This window comes from Mauremys mutica, chromosome 2 (genome assembly GCF_020497125.1).
Source record: "Mauremys mutica isolate MM-2020 ecotype Southern chromosome 2, ASM2049712v1, whole genome shotgun sequence".
In the NCBI taxonomy this organism is placed as follows: Eukaryota; Metazoa; Chordata; order Testudines; family Geoemydidae; genus Mauremys; species Mauremys mutica.
In genome coordinates, this window is record NC_059073.1 from 166,336,038 (window position 1) to 166,351,561 (window position 15,524).

The 15,524-nt window shown below is 44.6% G+C and overlaps 1 long non-coding RNA gene across 1 annotated transcript in view; it reads left to right on the forward strand.

Moving 5' to 3' along the window:
- LOC123363905 overlaps nucleotides 1-15,524 on the forward strand; it is a 94,500-nt gene that overhangs the window by 19,501 nt on the left and 59,475 nt on the right. Inside the window, exon 3 of the long non-coding RNA XR_006576937.1 lies at nucleotides 6,027-6,142. This is a non-coding gene — a long non-coding RNA (uncharacterized LOC123363905). The remainder of the gene's footprint in view (nucleotides 1-6,026; nucleotides 6,143-15,524) is intronic.

Genomic DNA, 15,524 nt, shown 5'->3' on the forward strand with positions numbered 1-15,524 from the left:
GCAGTTTGACCTAACTCTTGGAATTCCAGTGTTGTGCGCACTTTTTCTCTGCTGTATCACTTTAATATTTTAACCATTAAACCCCTCTGATGTTTTTACTTCTGCCTTTTCTCTTCAAGGGATCTCATTAATATCATTCTCATGAATTATCAGCATGCACAGGAGAGCTCCAGATGATTGTGCTCTATTTCCTGGCACACAGTGCAGTACTTGCATTATGCAACAATGTGACTGTTTTCTAGCTTGAACCATGGTGATTACAACAACTTGTACTTTAGCACAGCTGTGTCTGAAATATTGATTAAAGGTTTGCAAGCTATTCCAAAATAAAATTCTCAGTATAAAAAAAACTATCAAGCACATTCTTCCCTTTGTGTGTTCACAGGAGTGCAGTCCACTCCAAAAAAGGTCAGAAAAGGCAGGGAGGAGGCTAGCCAGATGCAGAGAGGGGAGCAGGCTGGATATCTCCCCTCTTATAAGGGAGCTTGAGGGTACCCAGAGTTGGCTGATGATTAAATTCCATAATCTCCTTCACAATGCATTCTTGCACTATTGTCCTCAGCTGGATGGAATGTTAGAAATGCTCAAGTGTTTGTGATCATCCTCTTCTAGTAGTTGCATCCTAAAGACACTGTTAAACTGTAATACTGTTATACAGACTTCAGTGTTTCACAGGTTACTGCTTGAGGGTAATAATCTATTTAAAATATTTATCAGGTGAAACTTTATTCTTCTCAATACTCCTTTAAGCCACTTAGAGTAAGAAATGAAGCAAGTTCTCCAGATTTCTCATCCCCTGCTCTAAGTATATAGCCATGCGGTCTCTCTTTCAGCTACTTAAAAAATAATGGAACAAATTCTTCAGTGATGTAAAGCCATTAAAATCAACAGACCAGATGCTGTTTTTTTACATCTAAGTAAATAGAAACTCCAGTAAGTTCCTCTGAATGTTGACCATTATAACTGAGGGCAGAATCTGGCCCTATGGTTTTACAAAAGAGATACATTTTCTTTTCTGTCTTTTTTTTAATTGTAGAAACTATGAAACAGGATAAACCAGCATAAATTACACTATTACTGGAGCATGAAGAAGCAAATGTTCCACTCTGTCCCTAATATCTCCCACCAAAAATGAAAGCAACTAATCAGCCAAAGTAACTATTATTCTTTTGAAGTCACCAGAGATCACATTAATCAGACATTTTAAACTTAGGGTATGTCTACACTATGGGATTATTCCGATTTTACATAAACCGGTTTTTTAAAACAGATTGTTTAAAGTCGAGTGCACGCGGCCACACTAAGCACATTAATTCGGCGGTGTGCGTCCATGTACCAAGGTTAACGTCAATTTCCAGAGCGTTGCACTGTGGGTAGCTATCCCGTAGCTATCCCATAGTTCCCGCAGTCTCCCCCGCCCATTGGAATTCTGGGTTGAGATCCCAAAGCATGATGGGGCAAAAACAGTGTCGCTGGTGATTCTGGGTAAATGTCATCACTCAATCCTTCCTCCGTGAAAGCAACGGCAGACAAACATTTCGCACCCTTTTTCACCTGGATTGCCCTGGCAGACGCCATAGCGTGGCAACCATGGAGCCTGTTTTGCCTTTTCTCACTGTCACTGTATGTGTACTGGATGCTGCTGACAGAGGCAGTACTGCAGTGCTACACAGCAGCATTCATTTGCCTTTGCAAGGTAGCAGAGATGATTACCATCCCTATTGTACCTTTGCCATTGCAAATTGGCGATGAAATGATGGTTATCAGTCATTTTGCACCGTTTGCATTTGGAAATTAGCAATGATGGTTATCAATCCTTTTGTACCATCTGCTGATGTCATGGATGCTCCTGGCTGGCCTCGCTGAGGTCGGCCGGGGACGCATGGACAAAAATGGGAATGACTCCCTGGGTCATTCCCTTCTTTATGTTTTGTCTAAAAATAGAGTCAGTCTTGCCTAGAATATGGGGCAAGTGTACTAGAGAACCAAAGAGCACAGCTGCTCCGTGTCAGAGCCCCAGAGATCCCGCAGAAATGATGAGCTGCATGCCATTCTAGGGGGTGCCCCTGCAAGAACCCCACCCTCCTCCCCCAACCCTCCTGGGCTACCGTGGCAGTGTCCCCCCATTTGTGTGATGAAGTAATAAAGAATGCAGGAATAAGAAACACTGACTTTTAGTGAGATAAAATGAGGGGGAGGCAGCCTCCCGCTGCTATGATAGTCCAGGCAGGACATTAAAGGGTGGGGGGGTGAGGAGCACAGCCTCCCGCTGCTATGATAGTCCAGGCAGTACAGAATCTTTTCTTTAGACATGAAAGGGAGGGGGCTGATGGAGTTCAGCCTCCAGTTGCTATGATGAGGACGGTTACCAAGCCTTTTGTACCATCTGCTGGGAATGACCCGGAGTCATTCCTATTTTTACCAAGGCGCCCCCGGCCAACCTCACCAAGGCCAACCAGGAGCACTCACAGGCTGATGATGATGATGGATAGCAGTCATATTGTACCATCTGCCACCGGGAAGGGGATACTGGTGTTCAGCGCTGCAGCACCCCGTCTACCAGCAGCATGCAGTAGACATCGGGTGACATTGAAAAAAGGTGAGAAACGATTTTTTCCCTTTTCTTTCAGGGGGGAGGAAGGGCGTAAATTGACAACATACACCCTGAAAGACACAGGAAAATGTTTTTGACCCTTCAGGCATTTGGCGCTCAGCCTAGAATGCAAATGCTTTTCGGAGACTGTGGGGACTGTGGGATAGCTGGAGAGCTCAGTCCCCCCTCCCTCCCTCCATGAGCGTCCATTTGATTCTTTGGCTTTCCATTACGCTTCTCACGCAGCACTGTGCTGAGTCCCTGCTGTGGCCTCTGTCTATCATAGCCTGGAGATTTTTTCAAATGCTTTGGCATTTCGTCTTCTGTAACGGAGCTGTGATAGAACAGATTTGTCTCCCCATACAGTGATCAGATCCAGTATCTCCCATACGGTCCATGCTGGAGCTCTTTTTGGATTTGGGACTGCATTGCCACCCGTGCTGATCGGAGCTCCATGCTGGGCAAACAGGAAATTAAATTCAAAAGTTCACGGGGCTTTTCCTGTCTACCTGGCCAGTGCATCCGAGTTCAGATTGCTTTCCAGAGCAGTCACAATGGTGCACTGTGGAATACCACCCGGAGGCCAATACCGTCGATTTGCGGCCACACTAACCCTAATCCGACATGGCAATACCGATTTCAGCGCTACTCCTCTCGTCGGGGAGGAGTACAGAAATCAGTTTAAAGAGCCCTTTATATCGATATAAAGGGCCTCATTGTGTGGATGGGTGCAGGGTTAAATCGGTTTAACGCTGCTAAATTTGGTTTAAACGCATAGTGTAGACCAGGCCTTAGTTGTTGATAGCAGAATTCTACTATGCTTTCCTGGATCAGGTTGGAGTGGGAGCAGTAGATATGTCAGAATTGTCCCTGAATTAGTGATTAAAGTAGGGGAAGAGGGATTAGAGGGCAGTGCCAATACACTCACTCCTCATTTCAATTGGTAGGAAGGGGGCCCACCATTTTCTCCCTGTATCCAATTTCAACACTGTGTGACTTACTACCTATCTGGGTAGACTGTAGCACTGTCTAGCAGTATTCTTAGGTAAACAATCCCTGATCACACTGCTCAGGGACACTATTATAAGTATGGTTTTGGCTAGTGTGGTTGGACAGAACCAGTGTGTACATGACTGCCAGGAAAACAATGACTGAAAATAGTAAATTTAAATTTCTTGTTACGATTGGACAGTGATAATGTGTATTTCTGACTAGAGGCCAATGGATGGTCAAGGATCAGACTTGTTTAAAATGAGCTTGAGAAGTCAATGTCCTTGAATGAAGTTGTGGCAAATCCTTAATAATCTGACATCACTACCATATAGTCACAATGAGAGCCTCTGACTCTGATATATACAGTGAGAATATATCACTTAGTTTTATTTTTCTTCTATGTATGATAGCATTACATTCTCTAGCTTCTACAACTCTTTTTCAACATCTTCAAACAGTGCTGAATAGTGTACCAGATACCTAGCTTCTAGCAATAATAAAGAGGAAGACCTCCTGCATATGCTAGATGTGAGTTGATATCACACTATGAACAGAAATGGGGTTTGGAGAAATATACAGGCCCAGGCATATTCACTGGAGAAACTGAACTGATCTTTATTGCAATGTGGCTGAAACATCACTTGTCCTGGAGTCCTTAACTCAGCATTGTCAACCTCAAGAGATCAAAAACCATGAGTTGGACCTCAAAAATCATGAGATTGTTTTAAAGGACTCTATGGGGGGGAATCTTTTTTGTATTTTTGAACTCCCTCTGCCCATCACTGGGGCATGTGTATGTGACAATTAGTGTTGCCCACTGTTGTAGTAATCTCAAGGGTCAAAAGGGTTAAAGGTGTTATGCACTCTTTCACTGTCCAACCTAAACATTGTGATACAAAGAGGTTCAGGGTTTTTTTCTACAGAGATCTTGGGTTACTCAATTTCTTGGCAAACACCCAAAAGTATTCATTCTAAAAGTTGAAAGTGTATTGATCATACACAAGAAAACATACATTTATATTGAAACTGAAATTGAGTGATCATACAAAACAAATAATCAAAACCTTTAAAGTCTCTCTCTCCTTTTGGAGGCAAAATATCAGGGTCTCTTATTTTCAGAACAATCTTTCTTTGAAAAAGAAAGGGTTAATTTTAATTCCAGTCCCGATGTGTGAAGGGTATTTACTTCTGCTATTTCTGACAGACAGACAGTAGGTGGAGGAGAGATAGGATAGAAAATGTGTAGAGAAAATGGCTTTTGTTGATGTCTTTGGAGCACTGGATGGCTGGTCAGTCACAAATAGGTGCTTTGGCTGTCAGATTGACCATGGGATTCTAGTTCCCATTCTGGTCAGAGACGCCATCTGATTGGGTTCTTTCCTCTTTGGACAGGGCAGGCTTGGGTGGATGCGGTTTAGCTGATTTCAGGATTTGATGCAAAGCTGACAGAGAGCTAGGATAGGAGGAAAAAATAGTGGGGCAGAAAGTAACACAAGGGGGAAGGGTGGCAAAACAGAATCTTTCATGCCTTTGTTGATGCTGGCATTTAGATACCCCACAGATGGGCTGACAGGATATCATGATATTATGATTTTCAGAACTCACAAGTGAAAAAGTTCTTTGTATCAGAGAAAGACCAGCTGGCCTCCCTCCTGTCTTGTTTTCTTGCACTAGTTCATAACAATGACAACCTATTTTTTGTGGTTCATTTCCAAGAAGACAAAAAGTATAGGTTATTGTAATAGTTTATGAACTTTCACATACTTTTTACAGTTAAACTCAGTCCTGGGGCTGGTTTTGTTCAACATCTTTATTCATGATCTGGATGATGGGATTAATTGCACCCTCAGCAAGTCCGTAGATGACACTAAGCTGAGGGGAGAGGTAGATATGCTGGAGGGTAGGTATAGGGTCCAGAGTGACCTAGACGAATTGGAGGATTGGGCCAAAAGAAATTTGATGAGGTTCAACAAGGACGAGTGGAGAGTCCTACACTTAGGACAGAAGAATCCCATGCACCGCTACAGGCTGGGGACCAAGTGGCTTAGCGACAGTTCTGCAGAAAAGCTGCTCTGATTGGCTGTTAAGGCATAGGAAGTGGTCAAGTGGGGCATGTGAGGCAGCCAATCAGAGGTCTCAAATTTGCTAGAGGGCTGGAGATTCTGACATCTCTATTAGATGGGGTTTAGCCCATCCAAAACCATGCTACTCACTAAAGATTCAGGCGAGCTGGCAGCAGTGGTACCTTTGCTGGTACCCCTTTCTGTGCATGTCATCTGTGCACCTGGATTTGCCTGGAGCTCCTTTGAGCTGTTTATGTCTGACTGGCTGACAGTTTCTCCAATACAGGAGGAAAATCCAGCAGTCATGTTGAGGGACCGGTTGTCTCCCAAACACCATTGCTAGCTCCTGCCTCTCAGTCCCTCTTTTTTTCTTTCAGGTCCAACTTTCCTGTCCCACTCACTCATACTTCCAGACTCATACCTCCCAGTGTTTCAAGTGGCCTAACTGGGCCAGATGCTGACTCCGAGGGATGGGGGAATGAGAGACCCAAGGGTAAGTTGCAGAAAAAGCCTGCCCCACACTTACCAGCAACAGCGGTTCCTGTGGCTCCTGTCCTGTGGGGTAGCTGGGCAGGAGTCGGGCCACATTTGAAAGATTGGCATTGCAACTTGATGAACAGAGTTGCAGCTCCACTCACTCAAATTTGTCCTAGCTGACCTCCTCATCCCCCATAGTCAGGGAGGCTGGGCAAAACCTGAGTAGCACTGTGACCCCATGTTCTGGTGGGCAGGTCGCAACACCTGGAGTAGAGAGCTGAGCCCACCCAACCCCATGGGACAGGAACTGTTTCAGCTGGGACAGGAGGTTTCGGGGTCAAAGTGAGACAGTCTGGCAAAATCTGGGACTGGTGGGAGGTCTGCAGACTGATGCTGTTGATCTGCTAGTCATAATGAACAGTTATCCCAAGTGGTTCAGTTTGGAATTATACTTGCTATTCTAAACTTTCCCACTGAACAAAACATTTACCGTAACATATTTCAAACAGCCTTCTAGGCTATGAATATCACTATACCCTATAAAAGTGAGCACCAATGCTGAAAAATATGGCCCCATTCTTCCACATAAACAAATGATCAACATGCTGTAAATCTATTTTATATTCCTGATACAATTATTTCTATATTAAATGCAGCCTTGAAATAATGTTTGTAAAGGGCTTTGAAGATGGAAAGAACTAATAAATACATTTTTAATGCATTTCTTAGCTAGTGTAGTTGAGCTGCTATCTCATGGCTCTCAAAAGCAAAGAAAGGCCAGGACCGTCAATTCAAGGATGGGGAAATGTAGATTTTACAGATAACTTCAATGGGAGCTGCTGCTGCTAAATACCCCTGAAAATCAGGTCATTTTTTTCAGTCCCTATAAATATCATTTCTGGCACCCAGTTTTGAAAAATTTGCCCTGAATGACTTGCCCATGGCTGCAGAAGGTGTCAGAGGCAGGATGAGCCTTGGGAATTCCATGCTTTCAGTGCTGTTCTTGGACCATTACCACACTTCTCACAGTTAGACCACATAATTCCTTTAAATATGATTCCCACAAACTGATGTTCAATCCAATAGGAATGGAAACCATATTTAAGGACTAGATTGTGCCATGCCTATCTTGTGTGCCCAAGGCTGGGGAAATGGCACAAAGGAGCCTTCCTTTCTTTGCAGAGCAGAGGCCAGGCATGGCATTGGTCCATGTGAACCATCACATAAAGACCCAAGAATATATGCAAACAGCAGCTCTTGAAATTTTTTATGGCCAAGATAAAGCAAGGGCAGGGTCGTGGATAAACTCTTGCCTCCTACTGCCACTTCTGCAGTAGTGAGTAGAGCTGGGCTTGTGTTGGCTATTCTAAATTTGCTCCTTTTTGGACAAACCATTCAAATAGTAGGAACTATATGCTTAGAAATACCTTAAAGACAAGTCGATTTTTGGAGAAATACTGGAAAGGTGTTAGGTACTAAAGAATTGATGATTAATGTCATAAGTAAATGTAATAAAAATCTTGGTGATTTCCATTGTTTGTAGATATAATTACAGAGACTCAGCTATAGTCTATGACAGGGATGAGCAAACTACGGCCCATGGGCTGCTTCCAGCCCATCAAACATTTTTAGCTGGCCCTCGAGCTCCCACTAGGGAGTGGGGTCGGGGACTTGCCCTGCTACACCTGCCTGGCGCTCCCGCTGGGGAGTGGGGTTGGGGGCTTGCCCCACTCCACCTGCCTGGCACTCCCCAGCCCCCCACTCACAATTCCACCATCTTCCGGCATGCACAAAGCCACACTGCGCAGATGCAACTTCACCACGCTGTTTCCAGGATCAGAACCCCACCCTTGCGCAGCAGCCCCTCTCTTCACAGCATTATGCCCAATCTCCTCCCAGTCTCCTACAGCCTCATCTTTGAGCGCCTCGAACCTGCCCAGGGGCCACATCTGTCCCAGTTGGGTTCCTTCGCCCATGGCAGTGCCTGGTATGACCACCTTGGTGTCACTGCCAGCAGGGCCTCTAGGAGTCCCCGGTACTGCCCCTGTAGAGCCCCCTCCCCCCATACCCCATGAGTCCCCCCTCTGCCCACCTTGGTAACCTTCCTTATAGAGCCCCCCATGCTACAGCCCATAGATTCCCTCCCCCCCCACTGGGCATTCATGGCTCACCATACAATTTCCATACCCAGATGCAGCCCTCAGGTCAAAAAGTTTGCCCACCCCAGTTTATGACAATTGCTTGCAGGGCTGTATTTGTGTGTTCAATACATGTCTAAAGTATTGGTTGTGTCTACACTTGCTTGATGAACTGTTGATTGTATATTAATGTGGTTCTGTCTGTTTAATAAACTGATGATTGGTTAAGAATAACCAAATGTTCTGATTTGAGAAACACTGTTCAAGTTCAAAGTTGACCTGAAAATAAACTAGCATTAAAATTACTAAGCTAATGCTCCCTTGCCTCAGTAAAAAGGGGATTATCCTTTTAGATTCCATTCTAACATTGGCTACAATGTTCATCATTTTGACAAATCTGGTTTGTTAGATTTCAGTTTAAAAATCTGACAACTCAGAAAATCCATACATTGACCCCCCCTTCACACTTATAGCAGCTATTCCGTGTTAGCAACTCTGCACAACAGTTCTTTGGAGGGAAAGAGAAAAATAATTGCAGGGGGGAATTTTTTGTAGCAAAATATAATAACTCAAAGACGAATTCAGGCAGGACTCTTCTATTGTTGCAAAAGGAGCTGTGGGAGCTTGAATGACCACAAGTGATTATGATAGCACAGTGCCCTCTGACACATGTTGGGGCCTGGGTTCAGTGCTGACACAAAGGATAGTAATAGTTACCGAATCACCTATGGCATATGGATTTGTGTGAAGGATCTTCCATGCTAGTAATCTCCAGGCTTGGCTTTGATTTGCTGATGAGAGCTGACTGGTTTATAATACAAGTTGCTCTGACTGTCAGAATCTTTCTCATGAAGGAAACCAGGGATATTGTTCACATCTCCATGTACTGTATGTAGGCCTTGACAGGATTAGAAATAGCAAAGAAAATCCTTCACTGGGATATATACGGTCTCCTGTTGTCACAGCATCAATCACCTTCCTTCTTTCACTCTCCCAAAACAGGAACAGACATGTTAATCAATGCAAAATATAAACCTATTTAAACTGTTGAAATTTACAAAAATACAGTCCTCTGTGAGCAAATGGGTAGGGAGGGGCAGGGAGTAGGTGGAGCGATGGCTCTATCTCTGCCTACACAACTGCTGGTTAGGGTTGCCAGGTGTCTGGTTTTCAGCCAGAATGCCCGGTCAAAAAGGGACCCCGGTGACTCCGGTCAGTACTGCTAACTGGGCCATTAAAAGTCTAGTCGGCAGCTCAGCAGGGCTAAGGTAGGGTCCTTACTTGCTGTGGCTCTGTGCAGCTCCTGGAAGCTGCAGTATGTCCCTCCTCTGGTTCCTATGCATGGGGCAGCCAGGTGGCTCTGCTTGCTGCCTCCGCCCCAAGCATCAGTTCTGCAGCTCCCACTGGCTGGGAACCACGGCCAATACGAGCTGTGGGGGTGGCACCTACAGACAGGACAGCATGCAGAGCCACCTGGCCACACCTCCACGTAGGAGCCAGATGGGGGACATACCGCTGCTTCCCAGAGCTGTTTGAGGTAAGTGCCGCCTGGAGCCTGCACCTCTGATCCTCTTCCCACACCCCAACCCCCTGTCCCAGCCCTAAGTCCCCTCTTCCCCTCTGAACCCCTCAATCCCAGCCTGGTGCACACTCCTGCACCCCAAATCCCTCATCCCTGGCCCCATCCCAAAGCCCGCACCCCCAGCCAGAGCCCTCACCTCCTCCTGCACTCCAACTCCATGAGTGAATGAGTGAGTGTGGAGAGAGCGAGAGACAGAGTGAAATGAAGTGAGCAGGGACGGGGTCTCGGAGAAGGGGCAGTCCAGGGTGGGGCCTTGGAGGAGGGGTGGGGTAGGGGGCGGGGCAAGGGTGTTCAGTTTTCTTGCCAGTAGAAAGTTGACAATCCTACTGCTGGTGGAGCTGGCTGGATGAGGGCTGATGTAGCATCTTCCTGCCTTCCTCCCCACTCCATATGTACCAGCTGTAGAAATTTGCTCTGGAGGCAAAATGGTGTCATTAAGACACAATTCTTTCCTGGCACTCATCCTGGGATGGTTCAGCTGTGCACTGCCACTACTCAGGGCTGAGCCTTAAGTTTCAATTTAGCCCTCAAAATGCTAATACTTTGAGAAAAGCAGTTTTAAAAAAGGGCTTTGCTGGGGATTTGGGGATGGGTTTTTTTAAAATGTTCATCTTTGGGGAACTGATTCCTTTGCCATTTAGACTTGCTCTGTCACAAACTGTGTAATAAAAATGTATTCATTAAACTGTTCACACAGCCTAAATTTGTAATAGTAGCTATTTTTCAACTTCTTGCCATGATGGAAGACAAGTCACCAAGACCCAAGAAAATAGCAAACTCATTAAAGGAAATGGATGAATGCATCAAGATATTGAATGCATGTGCAAATCCATTAACTTCTGAATTCAGTGATTATTAGTATCAACTTCGTTTTCAAGTTGCGGAAAGTTTATCATCATTTAAACAACCTTTTACAGGGATTATATTAGTGTTGCTGTCACTTAATTCTCCCACTTCATATCAGTAAAAACCCATTTTCTCTGTTAAGGGTACTGACTAGATGAATGTTATTGAAAATAAATTGAGAAACATTATTGTAGAAAGAACCAGGGGCGGCTCTAGGATTTGCGCCGCCCCAAGCAGGGCGGCATGCCGCGGGGGGCGCTCTGGCGGTCGCCGGTCCCACGGCTCCGGTGGACCTCCTGCAGACGTGCCTGTGGAGGGTCTGCTGGTCCTGCGGCTCCGGTGGTCCTCCCACGGGCATGCCTGTGGGAGGTCCACCAGAGCCGCCTGCCGCCCTCCCGCGGGACGCTGCCTCAAGCAGGCGCTTGGAGCGCTGGGGTCTGGAGCCGGCCCTGGAAAGAACTACGGCCTGATCCAAAGTCTAGAATCAAGGGAGTCTTTTCATTGACTTCAATGGGCCTTGGAGCAGGCAAAAGGAAAATCATATATGGTTTGCTAAATATGGGTCAGACTGCAAACACCGCACTCTCACTGATGAGTAGTTACTCACCAAACAGTTCCATTGACTTCAGTGGAACTAATTGTGGGATTAAGGATGCAAAATGCAGAAGTCTAATTTTAAATATATGACTGAAATTTGTAGTACAAAGAGTGCCTGAGACATAAAGCCTTGTATCAGAAGCCCAGTGTGAGATCTAAGGCCTGAGCTAAAGTAGTGGGCAGGCTTTGCTGATATAAAGCAAAGTTAGCAAAAGTCTGCTAGGAGCAGACGTCAAGGTCTGACTGCTTGCAAGCTCACAAAACTTGGCAAGACCAGGGCTGGTATTGCAAAAGCACACACATTCCTGAGAAGTGCTAGGCACAGGACACTCATGCAAACACATTCCAGTAGGATGGTATCAGAACACCCTGATACTAAGTATTGTACAAACACACACCCGAAAGATAACGAGGACACACTGACTCCTCCTAAAGATAAGGACAGGATGATGGTGTGATGGACAGATATGTTTGATCAAAACAACATGTACAAGGTAATGGGTGGTAATAAATCATATCAGGGGCATGGAAACTATGTCCAAGGGGCAACACATAATTTGTTTGCATTGGTATATAAAATGGAGTCTCAGAGAGCATGTCTTTGGCTGGCCTAGAGGATAATGGAAAGTCTCTCAGCTAACTGAGCTAGTCCATTGCAATGGACATACATGTGTTAGTGTACCTGTAACCATTGAGGGCATTAGGACCATGCTTCATTGACAATAAACCTGACCTAGTGCCTTTGTACCTTAATGGATCTTCTGGTCATTGGACGGTTCGCTGGAGGTCTGCTCTGCCAGCTACCTGCACAGAGCTGGGACAGCATATAGAGACAACATATACATGCAGCCAAACATCTGACAATAAAAGTAAGTCTGCCAACCATATTCACTTTGAGTTGCACATTACTTTGTGAGTTGTTCCATTGATTTTGTTACTTAGCATGAGTAAGGGGGGGTAGAAGCTAACCCTTTGAATAAATTTTGTAAATTCATAGCCGGTTTGTAAATTCAGGTCAGATTCTGCTGTCCTTACAACTAAGAAATAATATCAGTGGGGAGACTTGTGGAGTAAAATACTGCTGTGTAAATATGGTCCAAATTCCGAAATGCTTATGCACTTTGAATTTCACCTTACTCTGTGAGTTTGTTTTCAAGAGACCAGCAAAAAGCCAAAACTAATCAACTAAAATGTATGTGAGAAACACCACAACCCCAGTCGTCAGCATCATCAGAGTAGTTTTTTTTTCTTTCTTTGTCAATCAATGTCACATTCAAAACAAACCAAAATTGAAACTGGTACAAAATTTGCTTATTTATATCTAGTCAGTCAGTGGATGCATGTGTGTTTGCTTTTATTCAAATAATACTACTTCATCGAGATGTAAAAGAAACAAATAATAGAGTCATGCAACCCAGTAGACTTTATCTTAATGCAAATCAGTATTCTTCATCCACCAAGTTGTTCTAAAATCAAGTGAATATTAACATTCATCAGCATCCCAGTCTTTTTACTGCTCAGATTAATATTACATTATAACATGAGAGTGTAATCACACAGTTCAACTGATGCAAAAGCTCTTTACATTGTGAACTACAGTGTTCATGGACTATTATTATACTTTCATGGAACTATTTTATTTTCTGGAAAGTGATTATTGTTGTTGTAGTGAATTACTATCTGAAAGAAATTTAAAACAGCCAAATCAGAATTTTTTTAAAATATCACTTTTTTTTGCTCAAAAACTAGATTATTGGCTCAATGGGACTACTTCCATATTTAAGATTACCAGGATGACAGTGCAATCTTGGGAATGAGGCAGGTCTGCAATGAAGTCCAATGAGACTATATATCAGAGTTGAGGTGGGGTGGGCAGAGGCTGGAGTAGACTGAGCAGTTTAGCATGTGGGCACTTTCTTCAGCAGCTCAGGTCACAGATGTCTGCTTCAATGGTTAAAGGTTTAGCAGGGTATGGATGCACAAGAACAGGAGCTGAAGTCAAGGCTTTTTTAGCTTATTGAAGCTAATTTTTTTAGCTTCTTGTACATCCATCAAGCAGACAAAATAAGCCAGTTTTTGGACAAGCCAGTTTTTGCTACTAGCCAGGAGAATCCTTTAATGTAGAGCTGATAAAAATTGGCAAAATGAGAAATCACTGAACTCCTTTTACATGCTTTGGAGTATTCCAACCAGTGATGACAGACACTTTCTGTGGGTCCATTGTTAGGCTCTTGGGAGAAACGATATCTCCAAGAAACTCAGTAGCATTCTTAGGGCAGGTCTACACTAAGGGCGGGGGTCGAACTAGGGTACGCAAGTTCAGCTACGTGAATAGCGTAGCTGAACTCGAAGTACCCTAGTTCGAACTACTTACCCGTCCAGACGCCGCGGGATCGAAGTCCGCGGCTCCAAGGTCGACTCCGCCACTGCCTTTTGCAGTGGTGGAGTACCGGAGTCGACCGCGGCGCTTCCGGAGTTCGATCTATCGCGTCTAGATCAGACGCGATAGTTCGAACTCCGAGAAGTCGAACTCACCGCGTCGACCCGGACGGTAAGTGTAGACTAGCCCTTACTGAATTCGCATTTCTCTGGTTTGGCATAAAGGTGATTCTGGTGAAGTCTGCCAAGGACAAGGTGAACGTGGCGCTCATGTACCTTCTATTTTTCAGAGAAGACAAGAATATCATTTAAATAGATAACAACAAATCAGTCCATCTTGAAAATGAGTTCACAAAATACTGAAGCGTATCTGGAGCATTACATAGCCCAAATGATATAACTAAATACTCAAAATGTATTGAATGCAAAACACACTCTTCCAGTCTTTTCCTTCCTTGATACAAGTCAGATTGAAGGCTCCTGGAAGGTCCAGTTTAGAAAAAGCCTGGCAGAGTGGTGTCTATCAAAGAGTTCATTAATAAGTGGCAAAGGGTAGTGATTTCAAACTGTCGTTGTATTCAGAGCCTGGTAATCTACACAGGGGAGCCGGGAGCCATCCTTTTTTGCCACAAAAAAGATGAGCCCTCCCTGGAGAGGCATAAGAACAAATCAACCCCTTCTCTAAATTGTCAGGTATATATTCCCAGAGCGTTTGGAGTTCTGGTTCTGAGGGGGAACATCAACCCTGGGTTGAAGGTCAGTGGGGCAATCTTAGTTGTGATGAGATGGCAAGATGTCTGCCCTTCTTTTGTCAGACATCAGTGTAGTGTTGATATTTCTTGGGAATATCCAAAGTGAATGAACGGGTGACTGAGGGTGGCATCTACCTTTAAAGTCCCCCCTTTAGCAATTTATCACAATATCTGGATCTTGGGAGACATGACTGGCAGCAGAATCTTGATGTAAAGTGCACCTTGCCTGATCCCCACTGATTGCATGGGTCATGGATGACCAGCCAATCAATACACAGTATGATAGGGAAAGGAGGGGCTCAGATCAACCCAAACTGCAGCACCTTCCACTGGTTCTGGAGTGTCGTCACAGTCAGCGGTGTCATTAGATGAGTAACTGGGCCAGAGGAAATGGGGGACCCATCAGTGGATTCCACCAGATCAGGGATGCTCTTACTTTGAATGGGAATGTTATGGTGTCAGGGTTTCCTCCCCACTCTGAACTGTAGGGTACAGATGTGGGGACCCCCATGAAAGACTCCCTAAGATTATTTCTACCAGCTTAGGTTAAATACTTCCCCAAGGCACAAATTCTTCCTTGTCCTTGCCCGGTATGCTGCCACCACCAAGTAAGTTAGACAAAGATTCAGGAAAAGGACCACTTGGACTTCATGTTTCCCCAAAATATCCCAAGCCCCTTCAACCCCTTTCCTGGGGTGGCTGGAGAATAATATACCAACCAAATAGGTAAACAAGGTGAGCACAGGCCAGACCCTTGGGTTTTTAGGACCCTAAAAACCAATCAGGTTCTTAAAAACAGAACTTTATTATAAAGGAAAAAAGTAAAAGAAGCACCTCTGTAAAATCATGATGGAAGATATTTTTACAGGGTAGTGATAGAATATCAGGGTTGGAAGGAACTTTAGGAGGTCATCTAGTCCAAGCCCCTGCTCAAAGCAGGACCAGTCCCCAAACAGATTTTTGCCCCATATCTCTAAATGGCCCCCTTGGAGACTGAACTCACAATCCTGGATTTAGCAGGCCAATGCTCAAACCACTGAGCTTTTCCTCCCCCAGAGGAGTCCCTGCTAGGCAAAACTTTAAAGTTACAAAAAACAGGACTAA